The 24876-nt window shown below is 40.6% G+C and overlaps 1 protein-coding gene and 1 long non-coding RNA gene across 5 annotated transcripts in view; one reads left to right on the top strand and one right to left on the bottom strand.

Moving 5' to 3' along the window:
• The window catches only part of FSTL1 (follistatin like 1), a 164574-nt gene that overhangs the window by 98949 nt on the left and 40749 nt on the right, over positions 1-24876 (bottom strand). The gene's annotated exons all lie outside the window — the stretch shown is intronic.
• LOC144579600 (uncharacterized) lies at positions 3041-16481 on the top strand. Its single transcript, XR_013527602.1, has 2 exons — positions 3041-3316; positions 13620-16481. It is a non-coding gene; the product is annotated as an uncharacterized LOC144579600 (long non-coding RNA).

Below are 24876 nucleotides of genomic sequence, written 5' to 3'. Positions count from 1 at the left end.
AATTTTGATTTACAGGCTTACTTTAAAGTGTTTTCTGTTGTTGTTTTCAGTCTACTTTTTGTCTCTCCTCGCTCCCTGTGTCTGCTTCTTTAAATCCAGTGGTTTTGTGGGTGTCTTTTTACTGGCTTTCTGGAATTCCATGTTAGAACTGGGTGTTATAAATGCAGCTCAGGGGCCTCGGTCATGACAATGTCATAGTTATCTCAGGTCCAGTCACCAAGCCAGCATGTAGCTTGGATCTTTTTCTGGTTTCAAGACTGTATCTGTATCCTCTCACCTCTGTGGGCCCACAGATTCCCTAAGTCATAGCTCAGTCTAAGAGCAATGATTCAAACTCAAGTCCCTTGTCTCAGGTGGAGTAGTAGACTTCCTGTCACCCAGCCACCGCCACCTGATTCCGGACCTGGAGCCAGCAGGCCCATGGCTTCAGCCCAACTCACTCTTTTGTATTTTGTTGTTTGTTCTTATCATGGAAATCATCATCTTTTTTTTTTTGTCTTGAACTCTGCAATATCATCACTGTTTTCTTTTTTTTTCTAGTTTATGCATATTTGCCATGTGTTTGGGGAAGAACAGCAATGCCAAAGTGTGAACCTCTAGTCCCAGCTTATTAGAAGCCCACAGCTGTTTGTAAAAAATCTACCTTGTCATGCTTTCCCTTTTCTGTGACACACAAGTGACCATTAATTGGTACACAGGCTATGGGTTGTCATCCTTAAAAACTGAATGGGAATTTTGTCTTTAGCAATATTAGCATGATTGGCTGATGATAAAAATAATAGGAGCCAGGCACAATGGTTCACACCTATAGTCTCAGCACTTTGGGAGGCTGGGGCAGGAGGATTGCTTAAGGCCAGGAATTTGAGAGCAGCCTGATCAACATAGTAAGACCCATCTCTACGTTAAAAAATAAAAAAAATAATAATAGGTCATGGTTTTCCCTGTCAAGGGTCAAATTGTTCATACTGAACAAGAGCTCTCTGAATTGAATTGCAAATTCTGTGGTTCCTCAAGACTTACCTACAGAAAAATCGAAGTATATTCTCTCAAAACTTTTAAAAAGATATGTATTCATAGGATTTTAGAACTCAAAGGAATATAAAAGGTTATATATTATAAGCCCCTCATTTCTGGATCTGCAAGAAGAAACTGAAATTAAAGGTCTTGCTCCTAGCTTTTTTTTTTTTCTTGAGACAGAGTCTCACTCTGACATCCAGGCTGGAGTGCAGTAGCATGATCTCAGCTTGCTGTAACCTCTGCCTCCTGGGTTCAAGCAATTTTCCTGCTTCAGCCTCCTGAGTAGCTGAGATTACTGGTGCATGCCACAATGCCTGGCTAATTTTTGTGTTTTAGTACAGACAGGGTTTTGTCATATTGGCCAGGCTGGTCTCGAACTCCTGGCCTCAAGTCATCCACCTGCCTTGGCCTCCCAAAGTGCTGGGCTTGCAGGTGTGAGCCACTGTGCCCAGCCCAAAATATCTTAAAAATAATAATAATAAAGTGCTCCTGCTGGTTCTGAAGCAAACCACAGATAGATGGTAAGGCAAAAGTGTTACAGTTGGTAGCTAGTCAGACATGAGCAGAGCAGGAGACATGAGCAGTGCACCCCCACTACACTCCACTTCTGCCACACACGCACACCAGGAATGTCAGGCAACAGGTGAGGGCCAGGCAGTTGTTAACTCTCTCTCTAAAATAATAATTGGTCACAGCCAGTGCCAGGAAAAGGCAGCCCCTATACATCGAAAAAACCTGAAACTGTTGATCAGTAGCTTCCCAATAAGATCTCAGGAGTTAGGTGAATGAGCTCAAGCATGAGCATTAAGAAGCAAAATGGTGGAGTTTAACTGGTATATGACCTTTCTCCAGAAATGCAAGAATGGTAAGGAAAGAATGTCCCAAGTGAGCGTGCCTACAACGCCAGTAAACACACTGCGCCTGTTCCCTTCCCAGGTGCTAGCAGGCCATTGTGCATGTGGACAGCCCATCCTAAGGGAAAAATCAGGAGAAAAGGGATGAAAGACCCTGGAAGTATGCCAACTTATAAAACCCCAGTCAGTCAAATCACACACTTGTCTTGCAAGTCGCCTACCTGGCCCTCTTCAAATATATTTCTCTTCCTTTTGCTTCTGCTCTAAAGCTTTTAATAAACTTTTACTCCTGCACTAAAACTTGCCTTGTTCTCTCCTGCCTTTTGTCCCTCAGTTGAATTCTTTCTTCTGAGGAGGCAAGAATTGAGGTTGCTGCAGACTCTACAGATTAGCCCTGGTAACTTGGATACCCACAACCAGTGACGTATTTTGGTGCTGTGGGACTCCTCGGATAACTTTGATGCGGCATGACTCAGTTATGTTCCCTAGGAGTAAGACCCCTCTCGGCCACTCCTTCTTCAGCTGGAGGCATTCAATCCCTGTACATGGTCTTCTTCTCCTTTTCTCTCTCCTGCTTACTAACCCCCAGAACAAGTCCTTCAGCCATAAATGACTCTGCTCCTCCCGGCTGATTTCTCAGTTCACTCTGATAGGTGGCTCTCAGGGGTGGGAAGTTCCTTGGCATCTACACTGAATAGATCTGAGGCACAAATGGCCCTCCTGGACAGGAAGTTTGTGAGAATGGTACGGCTGAAGCCTAAAACTGTGCAATGTCTGGGGTTTCTTCTGCTTTTTGAACTAAAATTGGCTGTTCCCCAAGAACCTGCACTGCCTATTCTCCTGTTTTCTCTGTGTGTGTTCTAAAAAGGGCTTGTGTACCCTCTGGACCCTCTACCTCGAGGGCAAGTCTATCTCTGCTCTTACTTCGCATGCCACGTGACTTCTTAAACACATATTCTCACAGCTCTTACTGCATTTGAGAGGCAGCAAAGACATGGGTTCCCTTGTGGATATCTCCTGAGATTTATACTTGTTCTTGTTCTTACCCTACCAGCTTGGATGACCTTTAGCTCTTCCCCTGTCTGCTGGCACATCGTCGGGACAGACACTGATTGGAACTCTGGCTTTGACGTACTATATGCTTTTCCTTCCTGTTACAGCCCAGGGCCGGGTTTCCTGGTGACTTTTGAAGCAGTCTGTCTGTCTGCATGGGGTCTTACCCTGGCCCTTTAAGGATCCCACCTATTTGCTTTTTTTGAGTCAGCATCCCTTTGGGAGGAGGAAAATTCTTTCTTTGCCATTTGTGGCAAAGGAAGAATGCCCCCTCCTTTGCCAATTGTTAGCTCAAGTCCTCTGGAGGTTACTACTTTACATCAAGAGGGCAAATAAATGTTGCCCTCTTGAATCCAAGGGTTGCTATTTTTGCAAGCAGATGAAGCCTTTCCGTGAGTATTCCTCTTGCTTCCTCCCACTTCTTCCTGTAGTCTTCATTTCTCTAACTACTTTCATACCCTTCTCAGAGTGAATTAGGACCCTGAGGGTCATATTCAAAAGGAGTGCAGAGGAAAGTCTAGCCCCCTTGCGGCAGTTAGCTAAAAAACAGCCTTCTTTTCTACTTAATATGGGAAATGGGAATTTGAGAAAAGAGGTCATCATTTTTATTGCTAGAATGCTCCCAGCAGGAGTCACTATAAAGTCATGGAGACAAGGATATAGCCTGGCCCCAGGCTGCAGGTGCAAAAGACAAAAGTACCCATAGGACAGAGATGAAGGGTGCTCCCAGGCTAACAGGTTATCATTAAACAGAGGTGAAAGGTTAGGAGTACACAGTAAGACTGGTCATTCTGGAACTTTAAGGATGAACAGACAGCCCACTGTTCACTCCCATATCTCCTTTGTTCTCAAGTGGATAACTGTGATGAGATGCGACCAAGAGTACACAGTAAGACCAGTTCATTCCAGAACCCACAGGATGATGGGGGATGCCGCATTCAGGATAATAGGAATGTAGAGGGAATGTCCTCTTTTTCCTTTTTTTCCTCCTCCATTCTATTTTTGCAGATGGGTAATCACATCCCATATCCCAGAACATGCCCCTTGATGCATCCCACAAATCTAGGAAAAGTTTGGTTCTCCCAAATGTTAAGACAAAAAACTAGTTTTCCTTTGTAATACTGTTTGGCTTAAAAATAAACTGGGAGGAAATTACAAAAGTCAGCTTTGGAACCTGGTGCCCCTGTGCAGGAGGGCCTCAGATTAGCCTTCTCAGTCTTTTATAACTGACAGTAGAATAAGAACAACAGGGCTAAGAAAAAGGAGAAATGTAGGGACAAGAGGCAGGCTCAACTGGTGGCTGCTTTACAAGTTCTCCAATCTACTCTGGGTTGCCCTAAGGACACTCGTACAGGACAAAGCCAAGGGCAACTCTGGAGGCAGCAAGTAAAACTATGAATTTCCCTTATGCTTTCCAGGGCTGCCTGGAAATCAATCTCCTTCCCTAAGGAACTCCCCTCCAAATCCTAACGGGTAATGGGGCCAATAGATTCACACCCTTTTGAGCAAAAATATACTTTCCAAATGGGTGCCTGCATAATATTTACCCAACCTCTGAATTCATCTTTCTCTCTAATAGCTGTATTTCTTCTGGGAAAACTACCTAAATCTTTAACCAGCAACTTCAACCTGGATGGTTTTACCTCAGAAATAGCCCACCACTATTTGGGCAAACCCTAGCAAAAACATAACTGGGCAATTTCTTGATGGGGAGATAACTTCTACAGTATATAAATAACCTCGTTTGCTTCCCCTTCACAAAATTTGCATGGCAACATTCAGAACAAATCTTAACTTTCTAACAGAAGGAAAATAACTTTTGTCTAATTCAAAGGTTGTAAAGGTAAAGAGGTATTTTTGGGAAGGAAGATGATAAAGAAAAGAGATTTTATATGAGAAAGGATCTTGTATGGTAAATTATTGTCCTAAAGTAAAATGACGGGTTGTTTAAAAAGAGGGATGTTTAGGACAAGTCAATCCAAGCATGTCATAGATAGTCTGTGTAAATTGTGAAAAGATTCGTGAAAGGGATTTTATAAAAGAAATGTTCTACAATTTTAAAGGTTATTAGACCTACTAAATAAATGCTTCATAAACTGCCACTATGACTCTTAACTGTGCAACTTGTCTATTTTAAAGCTACGTATGGCCTGGAAACTTACAGAGTTAGCCATTCCCCACAGCTATGCTGGAAAGAGTCAGACCTTACCTGCACTTGTGTCTAGTGAATTGTTTCCTTACCAGATTTTTCACCAAAAGTAAAAGTTGTGAAAAGTTAGCAGCATAACATGTTCTTGAGACTACAGAAAAAGCAGTCTTACATGTAAGCTATGCAAGGAAAATAGAATTTGCTTTTGTTAAAAAATTATAAGAAGGTATGGAAATGTAAATTTTGCCTAGTTTGGAGGGTTAAAGAATTGTTTTATGTTAGATAGGATAAAGCTGAAGGTTTGACCAAGTTGTGAAAGGTTTGTGAAAAATTAATCCTATAAAAGAAATTCTGTGTGTGAAGTTTAGCTAAAATTAAAGGACTATTCAGTTTATTCATAAATTAAAGCACAACAGAGGTGATTAAAGCATTAATCTACTTTTTATCAAAATGTTATTGGTATGTGTTCTGAAATTATGTGAAACTCCTATAATTCTAATGTAACAGAGTATAAATTATTAGTAATAATTATAATTGTTATGTTAAATTGTTGTGTGCCACAGGGATAACAAATTTCTTTGTCAATTGTGTCTTTGAGTGTGGCTACCTTAAGGCTTCTTTTTTTTTTTCATTTACAGACAATTGTTGTCTTGTTTTAGCTCTCTTTAAAAGGTGGTTTTATAATCAGCTATAGAACTCTTACAGGTGCTCCTAAATGCAGGCTTCTGATAACTTTGGAGATTGTGACATTAGAATAAAGAAAAAACTTTCAGGACTCTCATTGGAGAGCTAAAATGTTCATAAATAATAACAAGCAGAAGAAAAGTTAACTGCATAGATTAACAGAAGATTGAAATAGTCCTTTTATGGTTTTTTGCTCAAAATGTTGCTAATCCTTTGTTTTTCAAAACCAATAAAACTTTTCTTTTGAGCTGTTTATAGCTTTAACAATTGAGTACTCCTGTAAATAAATTGAAGTGTATGCATTTCTCTCTACCTGCTTTCTTCAAAATTTGGAAACTACTTGTGAGTATTCTTAACTTACGGCAGGATAGTTATTTGCATAAATGCAATAATAATCTGTTTTCTTTTGCAACAGAACACAACTGGTGAAGCTGGTTATTTTACCAAGGCTTTCACTGGAATGATATGCATTCCTTTAAGGAATCAAATTTGATTTATAGAGCCAATAAAAGCACATTGGGAAAACTGGCTTCATACCTTGTCTACACAGTCCCTGTACAGGGTTCCCAACCTGTGGTCTGTAAAGAAGGTCACTTTCTAACAGGTCCAGGAGTCCCAGGTTATCATGGGACCTCAAGAGGAGAGGAATTTACCCAACTCATACAGGTATTTGATGGTACAAACCTGTGGCTGGGCTTAAGCCTTAAAAATAAAGTCTTGGACTTCTGCCAAGATGGCCAAATAGGAACAGCTCTGGAGCACAGTTCCTGGCGAGAGCATTGCACAAGGCGAATGATCTGCATTTCCAACCAAGGTACCAGGTTCATCTCAAGGGGACTGGTTGGACAGTGGGCGTAGCCCAAGGAAGGCAAACTGAGGCAGGGTGGGTGTTGCCTCACTGGGGAAGTGCAAAAGACTTGAGGACTCCCTCTCCTACCCAAGAGAGGCCATCAGGGACTTCTCCAGACACTCCAGCACTCCAGCGCAGATACTGTGCTTTTCCCACATTCTTTACAGCCCACAAACCAGGAGATTCCTGCACGGTATCCAGCACAAAACTGGGCAGCTGCTTTAGCTAGAGCCATGGGTTTCCAGCAGAAAACTGGGCAGTCGTTTTAGCTGGCACCTGGAAGGCCTGTGAGACAGAACTGCCCATTTCCCTGAAAAAAAGGGAGCAGAAGACAGGGAGCCAAGTGATCTGGCTCAGCAGATCCCACCCTCAAAAAGGCCAACAAACTGAAACCCACTGGCTTGAGATTTTTGCAGCCAGCACAGTAGTTTGAGCTTGACCTAGGACTGTTGAGCTTGGTGGGGGGAGGGGCGTCCGCCATTACCAAGGCAGTTCTAACCTTGCCTGTAGAAACAATATGACAAGGAAGTTTATACAACAGCTGGGTGGAGCCTGTGGCAGCTTAGCAAGGCCTCTGCAGGAGGACTGTGACTAGACTCCCTCCTTGCTGGGCAGGGCATCTCTGAAAAGAGGGAGCAGTCCAGGAGGGACTTATAAATAAAGCCCCACCTTCCCAGGACAGAGCACCTAAGAAAAAGGGCAGTCATGAGTTCCACTTCAGCAGACTTATACATCCCTGCCTAGCAGCTCTGAAGGGAGAAATGGAGCTCCCAGCACAGCATTTGAGGTCTGATAAGGGATAAACTGTTTCTTCAAGAGGCTTCCTGACCCCTGTATATCCAAAGAGACACCTCATAAAGGAGAGCTCTGGCTGACATCTGGCGGGTATCCTTCTGGGATGAAGCTCCCAGAGGAGGGAAGAGGCAGCAGTCCTTACTGTTCTGCAGTCCCCGTGGGTGATTCCCAGGCAAGCAGGGTCTGGAGTGGACATCTAGAAGTCCTGCACCAGAGGGGCTTGACTGTTAGACGGAAAACTAAAAAACAGAAAGAAATAGCTTCAACATCAACAGAAAGGATGTCCACTCAGAGACCCCATCTGAAAGTTACCAACTTCAAAGACCAAAGGTAGATAAATCCATGAAGATTGGAGGAAACCAGTCCAAAAAGGCTGAAATCACCAAAAACCAGAAGGCCTCTTCTCTTCCAACCGATCATAACTCCTCACCAGCAAGGGAACAAAATTGGATAGAGAATAAGTTTGACAAATTGACAGAAGTAGGCTTCAGAAGGTGGGTAATAACAAACTTCTCTGAGCTAAAGGAGCATGTTCTAACCCAATGCAAAGAAACTAAGAACCTTGAAAAAAGGTTAGACAAAACACTAACTAGAATAACCAGCTTAGAGAAGAAATAAATGACTTGATGAAGCTGAAAAACATGGCATGAAAACTTCACAAAGCATATACAAGTTTCAAAAGCCAAATAGATCAAGCAGAAGAAACGTTATCAGAGATTGAAGATCAACTTAATAAAATAAAACATGAAGGCAAGATTAGAGAAAAAAGAGTGAAAAGAAATGAACAAAGCCTCCAAGAAATGTGGGTTTATGTGAAAAGACCTAATCTATGTTTGATCAGTGTACCTGAATGTGATGGGAAGAATGAAACCAAGCTGGAAAATACTCTTCAGGATATTATCCAGGAGAACTTTCCCAATCTAGTAAGGCAGGCCAACATTCAAGTCCAGGAAATACAGAGAACACTACAAAGATATTCCTCAAGAAGAGCAACCCCAAGTCACATAACTGTCAGATTCACCAGTGTTGAAATGAAGGAAAAATGTTAAGGGAAGCCAGAGAGAAAGATTGGGCTACCAATAAAGGGAAGCCCATCAAATTTACAACAGATCTCTCAGCAGAAACCCTAAAAGCCAGAAGAGAGTGGGGGCCAATATTCTACATTCTTAAAGAAAAGGACTTTCAACCCAAAATTTTATATCCAGCCAAACTAAGCTTCATAAATGAAGGAGAAATAAAATCCTTTATGGACAAGCAATTGCTGAGAGACTTCTTCACCACAAGGCCTACCTTAGAAGAGCTTCTAAACCTGAAGGAAGCACTAAACATGGAAAGGAGCAACCATTACCAGCCATTGCAAAAATGTACCAAATGATAAAGACCATCAACACAATGAAGAAACTGCATCAACTAATGGGCAAAACAACCAGCGAGTATCAAAATGGCAGGATCAAATTCACACATAACAATATTAACCTTAAATGTAAATGGGCTAAATGCCCCAGTGAAAAGACAGAGATTAGCAAATTGGATAAAGAGTCAAGACCCATCCATGTGCTGTATTCAGGAGAACCATCTCACGTGCAAAGACACACATAGACTCAAAATAAAGGGATGGAGGAAGATTCATTAAGCAAATGGAGAGAAAAAAAAAAAGCAGGAATTGCAATCCTAGTCTTTGATAAAATGGACTTTAAACCAACAAAGATCAAAAAAGACAAAGAAGAGCATTACATAATGGTAAACAGATCAATGCAACAAGAAGAGCTAACTATTCTAAATATATATGCACCCAATACAGGAGCACCCAGATATATAAAGCAAGTTCATAGAGACCTACAAAAGAGACTTAGACTCCCACACAATAATAGTGGGAGACTTTAACACTCCACTGTCAATATTAGACAGATCAATGAGACAGAAAATTAACAAGGATATCCAGGACTTGAACTCAGATCTGGACCAAGTGTATCTAATAGACATTTACAGAATTCTCCACCCCATATCCACAGAATATACATTCTTCTCAGCACCACATCACACTTACTCTAAAATCGACCACATAATTGAAAGTAAATCACTCCCCAGAAAATGTAAAAGAATGGAAATCATAACAACCAGTATCTTAGACCACAGTGCAATCAAATTAGAACTCAGGATTAAGAAACTCGCTCGAAACCACACAACTACATGGTAACTGAACAACCTGCTCCTGAATGATTACTGGATAAATAATGAAATGAAGCAGAAATAAAGATGTTCTTTGAAACCAATGAGAATGAAGACACAATGTACCAGAATCTCTGGGACACATTTAAAGCAATGTCTAGAAAGAAATTTATAGCAATAGATGACCAAATGAGAAGTGAAGAAAGACCTATAATCAATATCCTATCCTCACAATTAAACGAACTAGAGGAGCAAGATCAAACAAATTCAACAGCTAGCAGAAGACAAGAAATAACTAAGATGAGGGCAGAACTGAAGGAGATAGAGACACAAAAACGCTTCAAAAAAATCAATACATCCAGGAGCTGGTTTTTTGAAAAAAAAATCAACAAAATAGATAGATTGCTAGCCAGACTAATAAAACAGAAAAGAGAGAAGAATTGAATAGCTGCAATAAAAAATATTAAAGGGGATATCACCACCGATTCCACAGAAATACAAACCACCATCAGAGATTACTACAAACACCTCTATGCATATAAACCAGTAAATCCAGAAGAAATGGATAAATTCCTGGACACTTAAACCCTCCCAAGACTAAATCAGGAAGAAGTTGAATCCCTGAATAAACCAATAACATGGTCTGAAGTTGAGGCAGCAATTAATAGCCTACCAACCAAAAAAAGTCCAGGACCAGATGGGTTCCCAGCCCAATTCTACCAGACATACAAAGAGAAACTGGTACCATTCCTTCTGAAACTATTCCAAACAATACAAAAAGAGGGAATCCTCCCTAACTCATTTTATGAGGTCAACATCATCCTGATACCAAAACCTAGCAGAGACACAACAAAAAAAGAAAACTTCAGGCTAATATCCATTATGAACATTGATGCAAAAATCTTCAATAAAATACTGGCAAACTGAATCCAACTGCACATCAAAAAGCTTATCCATCATGATCAAGTCAGCTTCATCCCAGGGATGCCAAGGCTGGTTCAACATACACAAATCTATAAACATAATCCATCACATAAACAGAACCAAAGACAAAAACCACATGATTATCTCAATAGATGTAGAGAAGGCCTTCAACAAAATTCAACAGCCCTTCATGCTAAAAACTCTCAATAAACTATGTATATTGATGAAATGTATCTCAAAATAATAAAAGATATTTATGACAAACCCACAACCAATATCATATTGAATGCACAAAAACTGGAAGCATTCCCTTTGAAAACTGGCACTAGATAAGTGTGCCCTCTCTCACCACTCCTATTCAACAAAGTATTGGAAGTTCTAGCCAGAGAAATCAGGCAAGAAAAAGACATAAGAAGTATTCAATTAGGAAAAAAGGAAGTCAAATTGTCTCTATTTGCAGACAACATTATTGTATATTTAGAAGACCCCATTGTATCAGCCCCAAATCTCCTTAAGATGGTAAGCAACTTTAGCAAATTCTCAGGATACAAAATAAATGTGCAAAAATCACAAGCATTCTTATACACCAATAACAGACAGAGAGCCAAATCGTGAGCAAACTCCCATTCACAATTGCTACAAAGAGAATAAAACACCTAGGAAGACAACTAACAAGGGATGTGAAGGACTTCTTCAAGGAGAACTACAAACCACTGCTAAAGGAAATAAGAGATGACACCAAGAGATGGAAAAACATTCCATGCTCATGGTTAGGAAGAATCAATATAGTGAAAATGGCCACACTGCCCAAAGTAATTTATAGACACAATGCTATCCCCGTCAAGCTACCATTGACCTTCTTCACAGAACTGGAAAAAATCACTTTAAACTTAATATGGAACAAAAAAGAGCCTGCATAGCCAAGACAATCCTAAGCAAAAAGAGCAAAGCTGGAGGCATCACACTACCTGACTTCAAACTATACTACAAGGCTAAAGTAATCAAAACAGCATGGTTCTGGTACCAAAACAGAGACATAGATCAATGAAACAGAACAGAGGCCTCGGAAGTAATGCCACACATCCACAACCATCTGATTTTTGACAAACCTGACAAAAACAAGCAATGGGGAAAGGATTCCCTGTTTAACAAATGGTGTTGGGAAAACTGGCTAGCCATGTGCAGAAAGTGAAACTAGACCCCTTCCTTACACCTTATACAAAAATTAACTCCAGATGGATTAAAGATTTAAACATAAGAACAAACTCCATGAAAACCCTAGAGGAAAACCCATACCATTCAGAACACAGGCATAGGCAAGGACTTCATGACTAAAACACCAAAAGCAATGGCAACAAAAGCCAAAATAGACAAATGGGATCTAATTAAACTTAAGAGCTTCTGCACAGCAAAAGAAACAATTATTAGAGTGAACCGGTAACCAACAGAATGGGAAAAAATTTTTGCAAGCTACTCATCTGACAAAGGGCTAACATCCAGAATCTGCAAAGAACTAAAACAAATTTACAAGAAAAAAACAGCCCCATCAAAAAGTGGATGAAGGATATAAACAGATCCTTTCAAAAGAAGACAAGTATGCAGGCAACAGACATATGAAAAAATGCTCATCATCACTGGTCATTAGAGAAATGCAAACCAAAACGACATTGAGATACCATCTCATACTAGTTAAGATGGTGATCATTAAAAAATCTGGAAACAACAGATGCTGCAGAGAATGTGGAGAATAGGAATGCTTTTACACTGTTGGTGGGAGTAGAAACAGTTCAACCATTGTGGAAGACAGTGTGGCGATTTCTCAAGGATCTAGAAATAAAAATACCATTTGACCCAGCAATCCCATTATTGGGTATACAGCCAAAGGATTATAAATCCTTCTATTATAAAGACATATGCATGTTTTTTGCATCACCATTTACAATAGCAAAGTCTTGGAACCAACCCAAATGCCCATCAATGATAGACTGGATAAAGAATATGTGACACATATACACCATGGAATACTATGCAGCCATAAAAAGAGGATGAGTTCATGTTCTTTGCAGGGACATGGGTGAAGCTGGAAACCATCATTCTTGGCAAACTGACATAAGAACAGAAAACCAAACACCACATGTTCTCACTCATAAGTGGCTGTTGAACAATGAGAACACATGGAGCAGAGCAGGAGGGAGGGGAACATCACATACTGGAGCCTGTTGGGAGTTTGGGGTTAGGGGAGGGATAACATTAGGAGAAATATCTAACGTAGGTGACAGGGGAAGGATGCAGCAAACCACCATTGCATATGCACACCTACGTAACCATCCTGCATGATCTGCACATGTACCCTAGAACTTAAAGTATTAAAATAAATAAATAAAAACAAAAATAAACAAAAAAAGAATGATAAAATATTAAATCACTTTGACCTATCAATTTAACTTTTCTAATTCTATATTGACAGAGTAATCAGAAATTTTGATAAATTTGAATGTATAAAATATCACATACAAATTAAAATGTTTAAAGTATTCAAACTGATTATGGTTAAATAAAGAATGTACATTCATATAAAAAATAAATAAAGTCTTATCTGTGACTCCTTATGGAATGAAGTTCCATCAAATCCAATTTAAAAAGGAGGCTATATGGCAAATAATTATTCTTGCTGTACTGTATGCAAATAATCAGGCCAAGCATAATAAGATTAAAGTTTATTTTGCAAACAAATCAGTTTATCATGATTTGTTTTTTATAAAAATGAAGACTGAAGAGAGAAAAGGTGTGTTTCAAAAATTATGATACACCTGTTAATATATTTTAATCATCAGTTATTTTTAAGTTTTTGTCTGCATATTAGACTAATCCTACTTATTCCTGTGAACCAACTTGTGATCTCTGGCTGCAGCTCACAAGAAACAAAATGGATGGGTAATGTAAAAATCTGGATCAATATTCTAATTCTGTGCACATATTGGAATCTGCTTCAACCTCATGTCTCAGTAGGCATGACTATAGTCATCAGTTACCTAGGTGTGTAGGTAGCCTCAAAATTTTTTTTGGAGCTGTCCTCGCCCCATTATTTTAACATTCTTCTAATAATCTGATTTGTCTCCTCTAGTCTTCAGGCCATTAAGCTCCAGATGAACCTCAGTGAAGGATAATATCCTCTCAATATTCAAGGGTAACCCTTCTACAGGACCCCTAGACTGCCCATCAGTGAGACACAACAGAGGCAAAATCCTGCTCCTGTCTTCCTTGGACCTGGCTGGATACCACTTTCCCCAATTCATGGAGACAGTGTCCTGCCCTGACAACTAGCAAGAGGCCAAGACTCAGAGACCCAATGCCACCACCCCCTGTCAGCAGGAAGCAGTTACAGAAGACTCACCTTCATCCATTTTCTCCAAAGAATTGGGATCTTGGACTCTTGGGGGGGAAATGTTACAGTGGGTAGCTAGTCAGACATGAGCAGAGCAGGAGAGGGCTCCCCCACATACCCAACTAGGAATGTCAGGCAACTATCAGGTGAGGATCAGGTGGTTGTTAACTTTCTGTCTAAAATAATAACTGGTTGCAGCCAGTGCCAGAGAAAGGCAGTCTTCCTATAGATAGAAAAAAACCTGAAACTGGAGATGAGCAGGGTCCTGATAAGATCTCAGGAGTTGGGTGAGTGAGCTCAAGCACGCCATAATGGAGAGTAACTTGTATATAGCCTTCCTCTAGGAATGCTAGATTGGTAAGGGAAGTATGTTCCAAGTGAGCATGCATACAACTCTAGTAAACACATTTTGCATGTTCCTTTCCCAAGTGCCAGCAGGGCATTCCGCATGTGGGTAGCTCACCCCAAGAGAAGAATTAAGGGAGAAGGAAGACAAAAGCCCAGAAGTATGGCAACATATAAAACCCCAAGCCAAAGGTCAAACCATGCACCGTGCAAGACAAGTGTGCACTGTCTTGAAAGTTGTCCACTTGGCCCTCTTCTAAATGTACTTCTTTCCTTTCATTTCATTTGTAAAACTTTTTAAATATACTTTTACTTCTCTAAGACTTTCCTCAGTCTCTTCTTCTGCCTTATGCCCCTCAGGTGAATTCTTTCTTCTGAGGAGGCAAAAACTGAGGCAGACCCGTACAGATTTACTGCCAGTAGCTCAGATACCTGCCACTGATAACAAAAGGATTAATAGAAATTCATAGAAATGATATCATAAAAATGATTCATAAGAAATGAAACAGTAAATGATAGACACTGGTCCCACCTTCATGCATACTCCAATTGACATATTGCCTCCTCAATACCACATCTCTGAGAGGGTGAAAATTGCCTAAGTGGATTTTTTTTTTTTAACACAGAAGAAGATTGTATGTGTCTGAATTCTTGTAAAACTCTATAAAGGGCTTTCATGCTTAAATAGTTTTTTCCTCTGGTGCCTTTTGATTGATGGATAATTTTCTCACATTCTAACAGATGTCTTAGCCATTTCTGCCACCTGTAGCATAAAATCTTCTGCAAATAACATTTTTACTAATATGGTAATGAATAATAGAAATTTTACTGCACTCTGCTTTAAAGAAAAGACATCTCAAGGAAACAAGGTCAGCTCTTCCAGGGATGCTGTCTGGAAGCACTCAGAATGTCAGTGTCTGACATACTGTCATAGGCTTCCTACAACAGCCTCTAACAGAATTCTGCTGTCCAAACCCCTGGTAATAGAATTGTTTACCTTTACACCAAGAAGGATGGGAAAGCACCAAAATCTGCATGTGGTCTGTGGCCAGGCCAACTTTGAGGGGTTTGTACTATGAGACCTAAAGTTCTTACAAGATTGGCCAAAAACATGTCAGCAGGGCCTAAGATGGTCCCATGTGTGGCAAATGTGCCCATGACAAATTGAAAGATGCTTTCCTTATCGAGAAAGAGAAAATTGTTGTGAAGATGTTGAAGGCACAAGCAGAGTGTAAGAAAGCTAAATTTAAAAACGAAGCTTTTTTGAGTTATAAAAAAAATCGAAAGGCAACACAACAAGGTCAAAATGAGGCAACTGAGTGAAAAAGAAAAACTGGGGGCTGAGCATGGGGGTTCATGCCTGTAATCCCAGCACTTGGGAGGCTGAGGTGGGAGGATCACTTGAGCCCAGGAGTTTGAGTCCAGTCTGGGAAACATAGGGCAACCCCATCTCTACAAAAAAAAAAAATTACCTGGGTGTGGTGATCCACAGATATCAGGAAGCTGAGGTGGGAGGATAGCTTGAGCCTGGGAGGTCGAGGCTGCAGTGAACTATGGTCATGCCACTGTACTCCAGTCTGGGCAATAGAGTGAAACTCTGTCTCTAAAAAACTAAAACTAAAACTAAAAATCAACTGGCAGTACAGGTTCAACTCCCCCATATCTACTCTTGGAAACATATGTGTAATTACTGATTTTCAGAATGATGCTTGGGAACTGCATTATCATCAGTCTTAAAAAATTGTTTGATTAAGTTTAAAATTTACTAAATGTCTTTTATGAGCCCAGATCTGCTCTCAGTTTTATAGGGAATGAAGAAACATGATACATGGTACCTGTCCTCAAGCAGCTTACAGTATAATGGAAACAACACGGAAAATTATTTAAATCATATTAAATGCTAAGTTGACATTCAATGGAGAGAAGTTCAGATAAGTCTGTATGATATATATTTCAGTGTTTCTAACTGGTCAACCAGCTTGGATGAGCGAATCTTGGTGGATGACCCAGTGGGTGACTGTGAACACCTCTCTTCCAAGCTTTCTCTTAATACGGATTGAAATTGTGTTTTATTTTCAGCATCTACATTATAAACTACTTCTAAAACTGTTTCACAATAATGATTGTCAGTTTTAAATATCCTGCATTTGTGCCGTTCATTTTCTTAACCTATAAACAAAACTTATATTTATCCCTATTTAATTATTCCGGTTGTTTGAGGCTCATTGATCCAATTCATTAAAATAATTTAGACCCTGGTCGTATCATTCAATTTATTAGCTTTCCCTCCAAACTTTAGTTACCTGATTCAACTTGGATATATCTTAATTACAAGGAATTTTAGTGCACTGTGAAGTTTTTGAAACTTTGTCATATATATTATTTCATTTTATGATCTAAGTCTCTGGGCAGTGATTACTCCCTTTCTTGCAGGTGGGGCCACTAAAAGCTCAGGGCAGTGAGGTGACTTACTAGCAAGTGCAGAGCTAGGACAAGAATTCATGTCTTCAGACTAGTGCCTTGGTACCCTTTCTTTCTTTAAAATCCTATATATATTTATATGTATTTTTTCTTCTTTGAAACAGAGTCTTGCTCGGTGTTCAGGCTAGAGTGCAGTGGCACAATCATAGCTCACTGCAGCCTTACTTGCTGGGCTCAAGAAATCCTCTCATCTCAGCCTCCTGAGTAGCTGAGATCATAGGGGTGCACTGCCATGCCTGGCTAATTTTTAAATTTTTTGTAGAGACAGGGTCTCCCTATGTTGCCCAGGCTGGTCTCAAACTCCTGGACCCAAGTGATCCTCCTGCCTTGTCCTCAAAGTGCTGGGATTACAGGCATGAACCACCATGTCCAGCCAAAACATTATATTTTTTCAAAGGAATATTTTTGTTTATTTTGAATTTTAAAGATCACATGTTAAACACGTTAACATTGTATAAACTAAGATGCTATAAATAGTGAACATCCCCTTTGGTCCTTCTTCCAACCCCACATCCCTCTCCAAAGGTACTTGCCTAACTCAATTTGGAGTGTATTCTTCAAGACCTTTCCCCATATACTTCTTCATTTCTGGAAATAGTTCATTCTGTGGGATATTGTATTTGTTTGTCTAAACTTGCCTTTTTCACTTTATAAGATATTTTGGAGCTCTTTCCATGTCCCCATTTGCATATATTATTTATCTTTTTGTCTGATGTACAATGTTCCATTACAGGGATGTATATAATTTAACTCTTCCCTGTTGATAGACATTAAGATGTTTGCAGTTTTGGCAGGGCTTGGTGGCTCATGCCTGTAATCCCAGCACTTTGGGAGGCCAAGGCGGGCAAATCACCTGAGGTCGGAAGTGGAAGACCAGCATGGCCAACATGGTGAAACCCCATCTCTACTAAAACTACAAAAAATTAGCTGGGCATGGTGGCATATGCCTGTAATCCCAGCTACTTGGGAGGCTGAGGCAGCAGAATCGCTTGAACCCAGGAGGCAGAGGTTGTGGTGAGCTGAGATTGCACCATTATACTCCAGCCTGGGCAACAAGAGCGAGACTCCGTCTCAACAACAACAACAAAAGGATGTTTTCAGTTTTATTACTAAAAAATGTGCATGAATCACTGGGCTCTTGTGTGAAGATTTCTCTAGGCTGAATACCTGGAAGTGGAATTGCCACTTGAAAAGTATGTATATTTGAAATCTTGGTAACAAATGCCAACGTCATCTTCCAGAAAGGTTATATCAATGTATATTCCCATCAGTACATATGAGGGTGGTATTTTCCCACACTTTGAGTAATACTGATTAGTGCTAATTGTTATAGTTTTTATTAATCTGAATTTCTCCTATCATTAATGAGTTTGAGTATCTCATATTTCCTTTTCTATTAATTGCTTATTCTTATAATGGCCTCTCTATTATGACTTATATTGACTTCATATAGATCTCCACAAGTAGTGTTGAATAAGGCAGAAACATGAAAGCTATAAACTACTTTAAGGAACGTCCTCTGTGAGGAACAAAAATCTACTAGCAAACATTTGAATGCAATTGTTTGATCAGCAGTGGATTCCCCCAACCAGTTTACAAACCAAGTAACATCCCTCCATTATGTTCAAATGAATATTATGAGCATCTTTGCAAAGCATTGTGCTGAAAAAAAGATTAATCATGCCTAGTATTCCCATAGTCTTTTAGCTCTTCCAGAAAATAATATGAAGGCAGTTTAGCTTGTCTTAATGATTAGCTTATAAATATTTCTTAATATGCATTCTAGAGTATTGCTGAAAGTAATGCTAAGCTCACACTATAGATGCCATAATCCATTTTTCCCTCCTTTTAAAAAAGCTGTAGTTTTACCTCACTTAGATTTCTGGCACCTGGCTGATTTTCTATTTTCCAGAGATAAGGGGCAGTGGTTCTGAGACCTATAATCTTTCATTCAGTCTGCACAGCCTATATTCCTGGTCCTCTCTGACTGTCTCCTCATTTGAGTTGTGCTTCAATTCCCTCTCTGTGATATCGGTTCTACCCTTCTCAGTTTGAAGATTAGGTTCCTTGCTGGAGAAGAAAGAAGCAATTGAGTGCCTCTGTTTTTTTTTCTGTTAACACTTAACAGGTTCTTCTCTCTGCAGTCAGCTTATCCTTTCCCTTATCTGCTAGCTTCAAACTGTGCATGTTTTTAAAGGCCTTTCTGTGGTCCTCCTCACTTAGCACTGCTCAGCCTCTTCTGGAGTTTTCCTTCTATCACTTTACTCCAGGGTTCATATCACCCATTGTCTTATTCTCCTTGGTTTGTGTCCTTTCTCTCATTTTTTGGTACATGCCATTTCAAAACAGACTTATCAGACCCACATTGGGTCATATTGGTTTCTGCAGTATGAAGTTTTATTTTTCAGAGTTCATAACTTTAAAAATGTATTCCTTTCTATTGCCTCTAACCTTGGGGTTATAATTATGTTTCTGTGAACTTTTTGAAGTTTGCTTTCCAAAAGCATCAATGACATGTCTACTATAACCAGAGGTTCTTTATTTCTAGATTACAGAATCTGGGATGGCATAATTCCTTTCTTTCATCTTCAGAAAGGCAAGGACTGGATTTTATTTCATCTATTTGATGAAGTAAAGATTTCTATCATATAAACATCACCAGTGAATCCTTCCTTGCTGGTCAGAATTGAGTGTAGAGTAGAAGTTCCTCCCGTTCCTTTTTGTACCTTTCGAAAGATGAAATTATCAGGCAAGCAAGTCAAGAATGTATTAAATTCTAAGCTTGTTGTGGAGATTTAGAGCAGATGTCTAAGTAGTTCAAGTGCCCCATCAATATTACACCTTGTCTCTGTGACAGTTTTATCATTTGATTTAGGAAAGAGTCCTCCAACTCTTCCATTTAGCCTGACATTCTTAGCATGTTCTCACTCTCACAAATAATACTACTCTCTTCCGTTCATTTAATTCTCTCCAAGTACTGTATGCTGTACATGTGGATTCCATATATTTGAAATTTTGACACATGGGGGTACTGTATATCCATGTTTATCAGACTTGTTTATATTGAAAAACATGCACCATTCCACCACTGAAACCAGTTCCATTTCCTCAAGTGTCACTAACATTTAGGACATTATGTTTATATGAGTGGTAGATACTATGATGCACCCCTCAATTCCCCTTCAGGAATAAAGGCATTACTCCAGCGACTGGGAGTGCCACTGAAGCTGGTGTTCAACTGTCAGTCCCTTTGGGGACAGCCTCAGCTGAAGAAAGTGGCCTCATCTCACACAACTATGCCCCTTCCAGGGTAGCCTGCATCCATTGACTGGTCTCTCATGCTCAATTCAGAACAGCACTGAGGGTGGTCACATCTTCAGAATTCCTCAGCAGGGTTGGCTGACACAGTCCAGTGAGATTGTACTGGAGCTCTACTTCTCCCTCTGCTCAATCTTGGTTCTTCTCTTCCACAGGCATTAGTTCCAAGACCATTTTCTAATAAACTCCCTATATGCCATCTCCATCTCAGGATCTGCTTCCTGGGAAACCCAACTATGGACAATTTGCTTGTTTTAAAGTTTCAGGTATATTATCTTATCTTATACATTGCAATATCAAACTGAGCCCTCAGTATTATTCCCAATCTAGTCTTCTGCTATTTTCTTAGAATCACAATTACTGAGCTTCTCTTTCTTCCTCTTTGAATCTTCTTTCCATGCCATCTATGTTAACTTCTATTTATATGTTTTATGTTTCTTCTCACCCTTTCTCTCCTTTTCCTCCAAACCTTATGCAAAGCCCTTTGTCTAGTAAGCTTAGTTTCTGAAACATTTTTCTAATTTTCCCAACATGCATTTCTTGCCTTGTTTGTCAGGAATCTGTTATTTTGATATTGTAAATCAGAGTTGAGAAGAAAAAACACTGACATCTTCTGAGGCAGCTTTTCACTTCCAGCAGTCTTAATCCTCCAAAAGCACAATTTTTGACTAGAGGAGCCCAGATAGTGCTGGTACATTAAGGCCTCTGCCTGTGACCCTGAGAGTCTCCTGCAGTAAGGACTCAGTAGGAGGCATTGCCTCCCAGGGGAGGGCACAGTGGGCTCACATTCTTGGAGGAGTTCTCAAGTGTCAATGAGTGCTGTGTGTTAGTTTTGCTCTCTGAGAGCATGATGGGACAGAGTCAAGAGTTCAAGAGTTAAAATGAAGGGGGAGAAAGCAGGCTAGGGCAGGGAAAGATTTCAGACAGCAATGTGAAACTGACAGTGATGAAAGGAAAATGAGAAGGAAGCATAACTGGTCAGGGAGAACTTCAGACCATGCTGCAGATCTCACAAAGTCTTGGCCAAGCCAGTGAGGAGATTAAGAGCAAAGCCTGCCTATTAGAGGTGTCCAGCAATGAACAGAAATAACCAGGCCTACCATCCCTGCTGTATTCGGCCATTGACTAGGGGCTGCCTGGGAAAAGCATGGCTTAGGCTTGAAAGTTGAGGCAGGTACTGGCAGCTGAATGTTTAGTCTTTTCTTGAGGGGTCAAATGGGGCACCTCCGTTCATGGCTGCCACAGTCCTCCTGTGTGCCATGTGGGTCTCCTTTCCTGTACAGGTTCAGGGACCACCTCCTCTAGGATTCCACTGGGCCCATCTCCCTGAGGGAAAACTTAGAAGGGGAAGGTTAGTGGGATGAACTATATCCCTCATCACTCACAAAACCATCCAGAATGAGATTTCTCATTGCTAGTAGGGCAGGAGGGATAAGGCCCAGAAGCTCATCTTGTCACCTGCTTTATTGAATCATGGTCTAGAGCAACTATGTCAGCTGGGTCCTCCAGGAAGCGGATGCTGAGACACAGTAGGGAGTGTGAGAGGTTTATATGGGGTGAGGATGTGTGGATAGGAATAACATCTGTGAAAGACAAGAAAAGGAAGCAGGACAGAGTGGGGAAAGCTTTAGACCATGATGCAGACATGACATCTGTGAAAAGACGGAAAGAAAGTAGAATTGTGAAGGAAGCCCATCAAACTGCAACGTAGATCTGACAGTGTTGGTTGACCCAGGAAGAATTCTGGATCAAAGATGGTCTGTTAGAAGAGTCCTACATTGGGTAGAAATGGCCAGGCCCAGGCCCCCACCATGCTCAGCTCCTTACTGGGGACTGCCTGGGAAGAGCATGGCCTTGGCATTGCAGCTGCAGGCTGTCAGCTAACTGGACCTTTGCAGCTGAGCAGCAAGTTCTGTCTTGAAAGGAAACTTCTATGCTGCCACATCTTGTTTGAGCATGCCAACTCAGATTCATTGGCATTGAGGAACCAGGTTTCATTCCCTGTCATGGCACAGTCTCATATCCTTGCCTGACCATCGTTTACAAGGTGACCTATCATCAGGGGTCTAGCTTGAGGTGGAGGGAGGAAGCCCATGTCTGTAAAATAAAGCATTTCATCCTATGGGGATGTCATCTGTCTCTCTAGGATGCTAGGAGAACACGTGCTTCTCAGCAGCTGGTGGAGCAGGATGTGCTGCTGCTGTTTCTGTGTTCCTGGATCTACCTCCATCCCGAAATCTCCATGGTTTCTGAGATAGCTGAAACAGGTATCCATTTCTAAAGTGGCAGGGCATTCAGCATGGAAGGTTTCAAGGAAAGGGTGGGCCACATGTAGGCCAGAGGGGGCCCAGCTCATTCTCAGGTAGGCATGCAGGGACCTCATTGTCTCTGAGTAGACAGTAGGTTGGATGGGGTTAAATATTTCATCCTCTGAGTAGAGGGGCCCAAGCAAAATCTCATTTACTCCAAGGTCCAAGTGAATGGGACAGATTTAAATGTCTGGAGAATAAGCCATGCTTGTGATTTAATTTGTTTCCATCAGTGGTATTCTCTTTGTTTATTTTCCCATTGGTTATGACCCGAGTTTGGAGCTCGGACTTTTTGGAACAATCTAGCCTCATAGAGGCTGTGCTCCAGTTTTCAAGGGAAGGACATCTATGTTTTAATCAGAGCCTTTAGAAAGGAAGTGCTCAGTATTAAAGGGGCAAACCCTAAAGACAAGTGACTCTCACTAGCATGTTCTCTTTGGCCAACCTTGAGGATGGTACGTTTTTCGCAGGGGTGTTCATCAAACCTTAGCATTCGTTCTTTTAAGAGGGTGACCACTTTGCATATACGCAATAAATATTTGGTTGGAAACTCAAGCAAAAAGAGAAACAGCACCATCCTCAAGTCCTATAACATCTTCCCCAGAGAGTATGCTTTCTAGGTCTTAATTCCTCCCTCATAAAGAAATAATTTTATAGTAATGTCTGACACTTAAGTAGTGACGGCTATTCAGGGACCATTCTTAGCATGTTATAATTACATATTAACCCATTTGATTTTTTTCTTTTCTTTTTTTTCTTTGAGATGGAGTCTTGCTCTGTTACCCAGCCTGGAGTGCAGTGGTGCTATCTTGGCTAACTGCAACCTCTACCTTCCAGGGTTCAGGTGATTCACCTGCCTCAGCCTCTTGAATAGCTGGGATTACAGGTGCCCACCACTATGCCTGACTAATTTTGTGTGTGTGTGTTTATTTTTAGCAGAGACGGGTTTCACCATGTTGGCCAGGCTGGTCAACATGCTACTGACCGGGCTGGTCTTGATCTCCTGACTCTTGAACTCCTGCCTCGGTCTCCTAAAGTTCTGGGATTACAGGTGTGAGCCACTGTGCCTACCCATTTGATTTTCAAATTTTCAGAGGGGCCTAACCCATTTGATTTTCACAATAAACTCCATGAGGTAGGTGCTGTTATTTCCCCCATTTTTCAGAGGATGAAACTGAGGATTAGAGAGGTGCAGTGACTTTTCCAAGGTCACAATAAGCAGCAGGCAATAGAGCGTGTGTACACCTAGAAACCCCTAGACTGCATTGCCCTTTAAAATATTCAGCAAGGGCCGAGGCAGGTGGATCATGAGGTCAGGAGATCATGACCATCCTGGCCAACAAGGTGAAACCCTATCTCTACTTAAATACAAGAAACTAGCCAGGTGTGGTAGCATGTACCTGTAGTCCCAGCTACTTGGGAGGCTGAGGCAAGGGAATTGCTTGAACCTGGGAGGCGGAGCCAAGATCATACCACTGCACTCCAGTCTGGTGACAGAGGAAGACTCTGTCTCAACAACAACAACAAAAAAAATCAGCAAGCCTCCTTATTATGGTTCCTCAAGAAATGTTACAGAAAGATTTGAAAATAGGTGGTTATTTGAAAAAATTTAAGCCAAAGAAGAGTCCTTTTTTAGATGGGATCTCCCACTTAACGTCTCCCCTTTGGGAGCAACATTGTCGCCATATGCCAGGCCTCTGTACTGGGGGCCTGATTCACTTCACTGTTGACTCTGGGGTTTCTGAGAAGGCTCTTTTAAGTCTGAAGGTTGCTCTCACTCTCTGCTCCCTCTTTCTAAGCACCCTTGGCCTGTTAGCAAAGCAATTAACACCTGGAAAGATTACCTCCCCAGCAGCATTCTACAATAATTAGTTGATCTCTTCCCACCTATTTGCCAAGACTATTCAGTTAGCTTCTTGGTTTAGGAACCTATGAGAAGTCTTTATTCACTTTGGTCTTTTCTAAGTTATTATTTTTTACCCTTAGGAAACAAGCAAAGTAATGAATGCTTAGTAATAAATTAAGGCAGAACAAAATCCATTTTAGAAAGATTTTTCTACTGAAAGATTTTTTTTCCAGTTAACCTTCTATCTCCCATTACTTAGGAAAGGAAATTTAAAATAATGTCCAATTCCCTGGGCAAGTTGGCTAATCAGTATTTCAATGTAAAACAAAGTTAATATTTATGGCCATTAATTTGATTTTTCTCCAGAGAATCTATTCATTTGATTAATATTTTTTCCTTGTAACTCTCTCACCTACCTTGTGAATCTCTCCAATCTAATATTTCCTTGGTTGAGAATAGTTTGAGAATTCTGCCGGCACTATAAAAAAAAGTTCATGAAATTGGTAGATGGGATAAATATCACAGAGCTATTCACGAGATCTGGGACTCCACATCATTTTTCTTATCACCTAAAGCACAGCAGCTTGACATCTGTGAGGCTCTGGTTTGTGTTCCAGCACCAGCTGGATAATATTGACTGGCCATCAGATTGTGTGATGTGTATTACTTGCCAGCTTTTAGAATTAACCAAGCCCAG

The sequence above is a fragment of the Callithrix jacchus genome, chromosome 15 (assembly GCF_049354715.1).
Source record: "Callithrix jacchus isolate 240 chromosome 15, calJac240_pri, whole genome shotgun sequence".
Lineage (NCBI taxonomy): Eukaryota > Metazoa > Chordata > Mammalia > Primates > Cebidae > Callithrix > Callithrix jacchus.
This window is presented reverse-complemented; position numbering and strand designations above follow the sequence as displayed.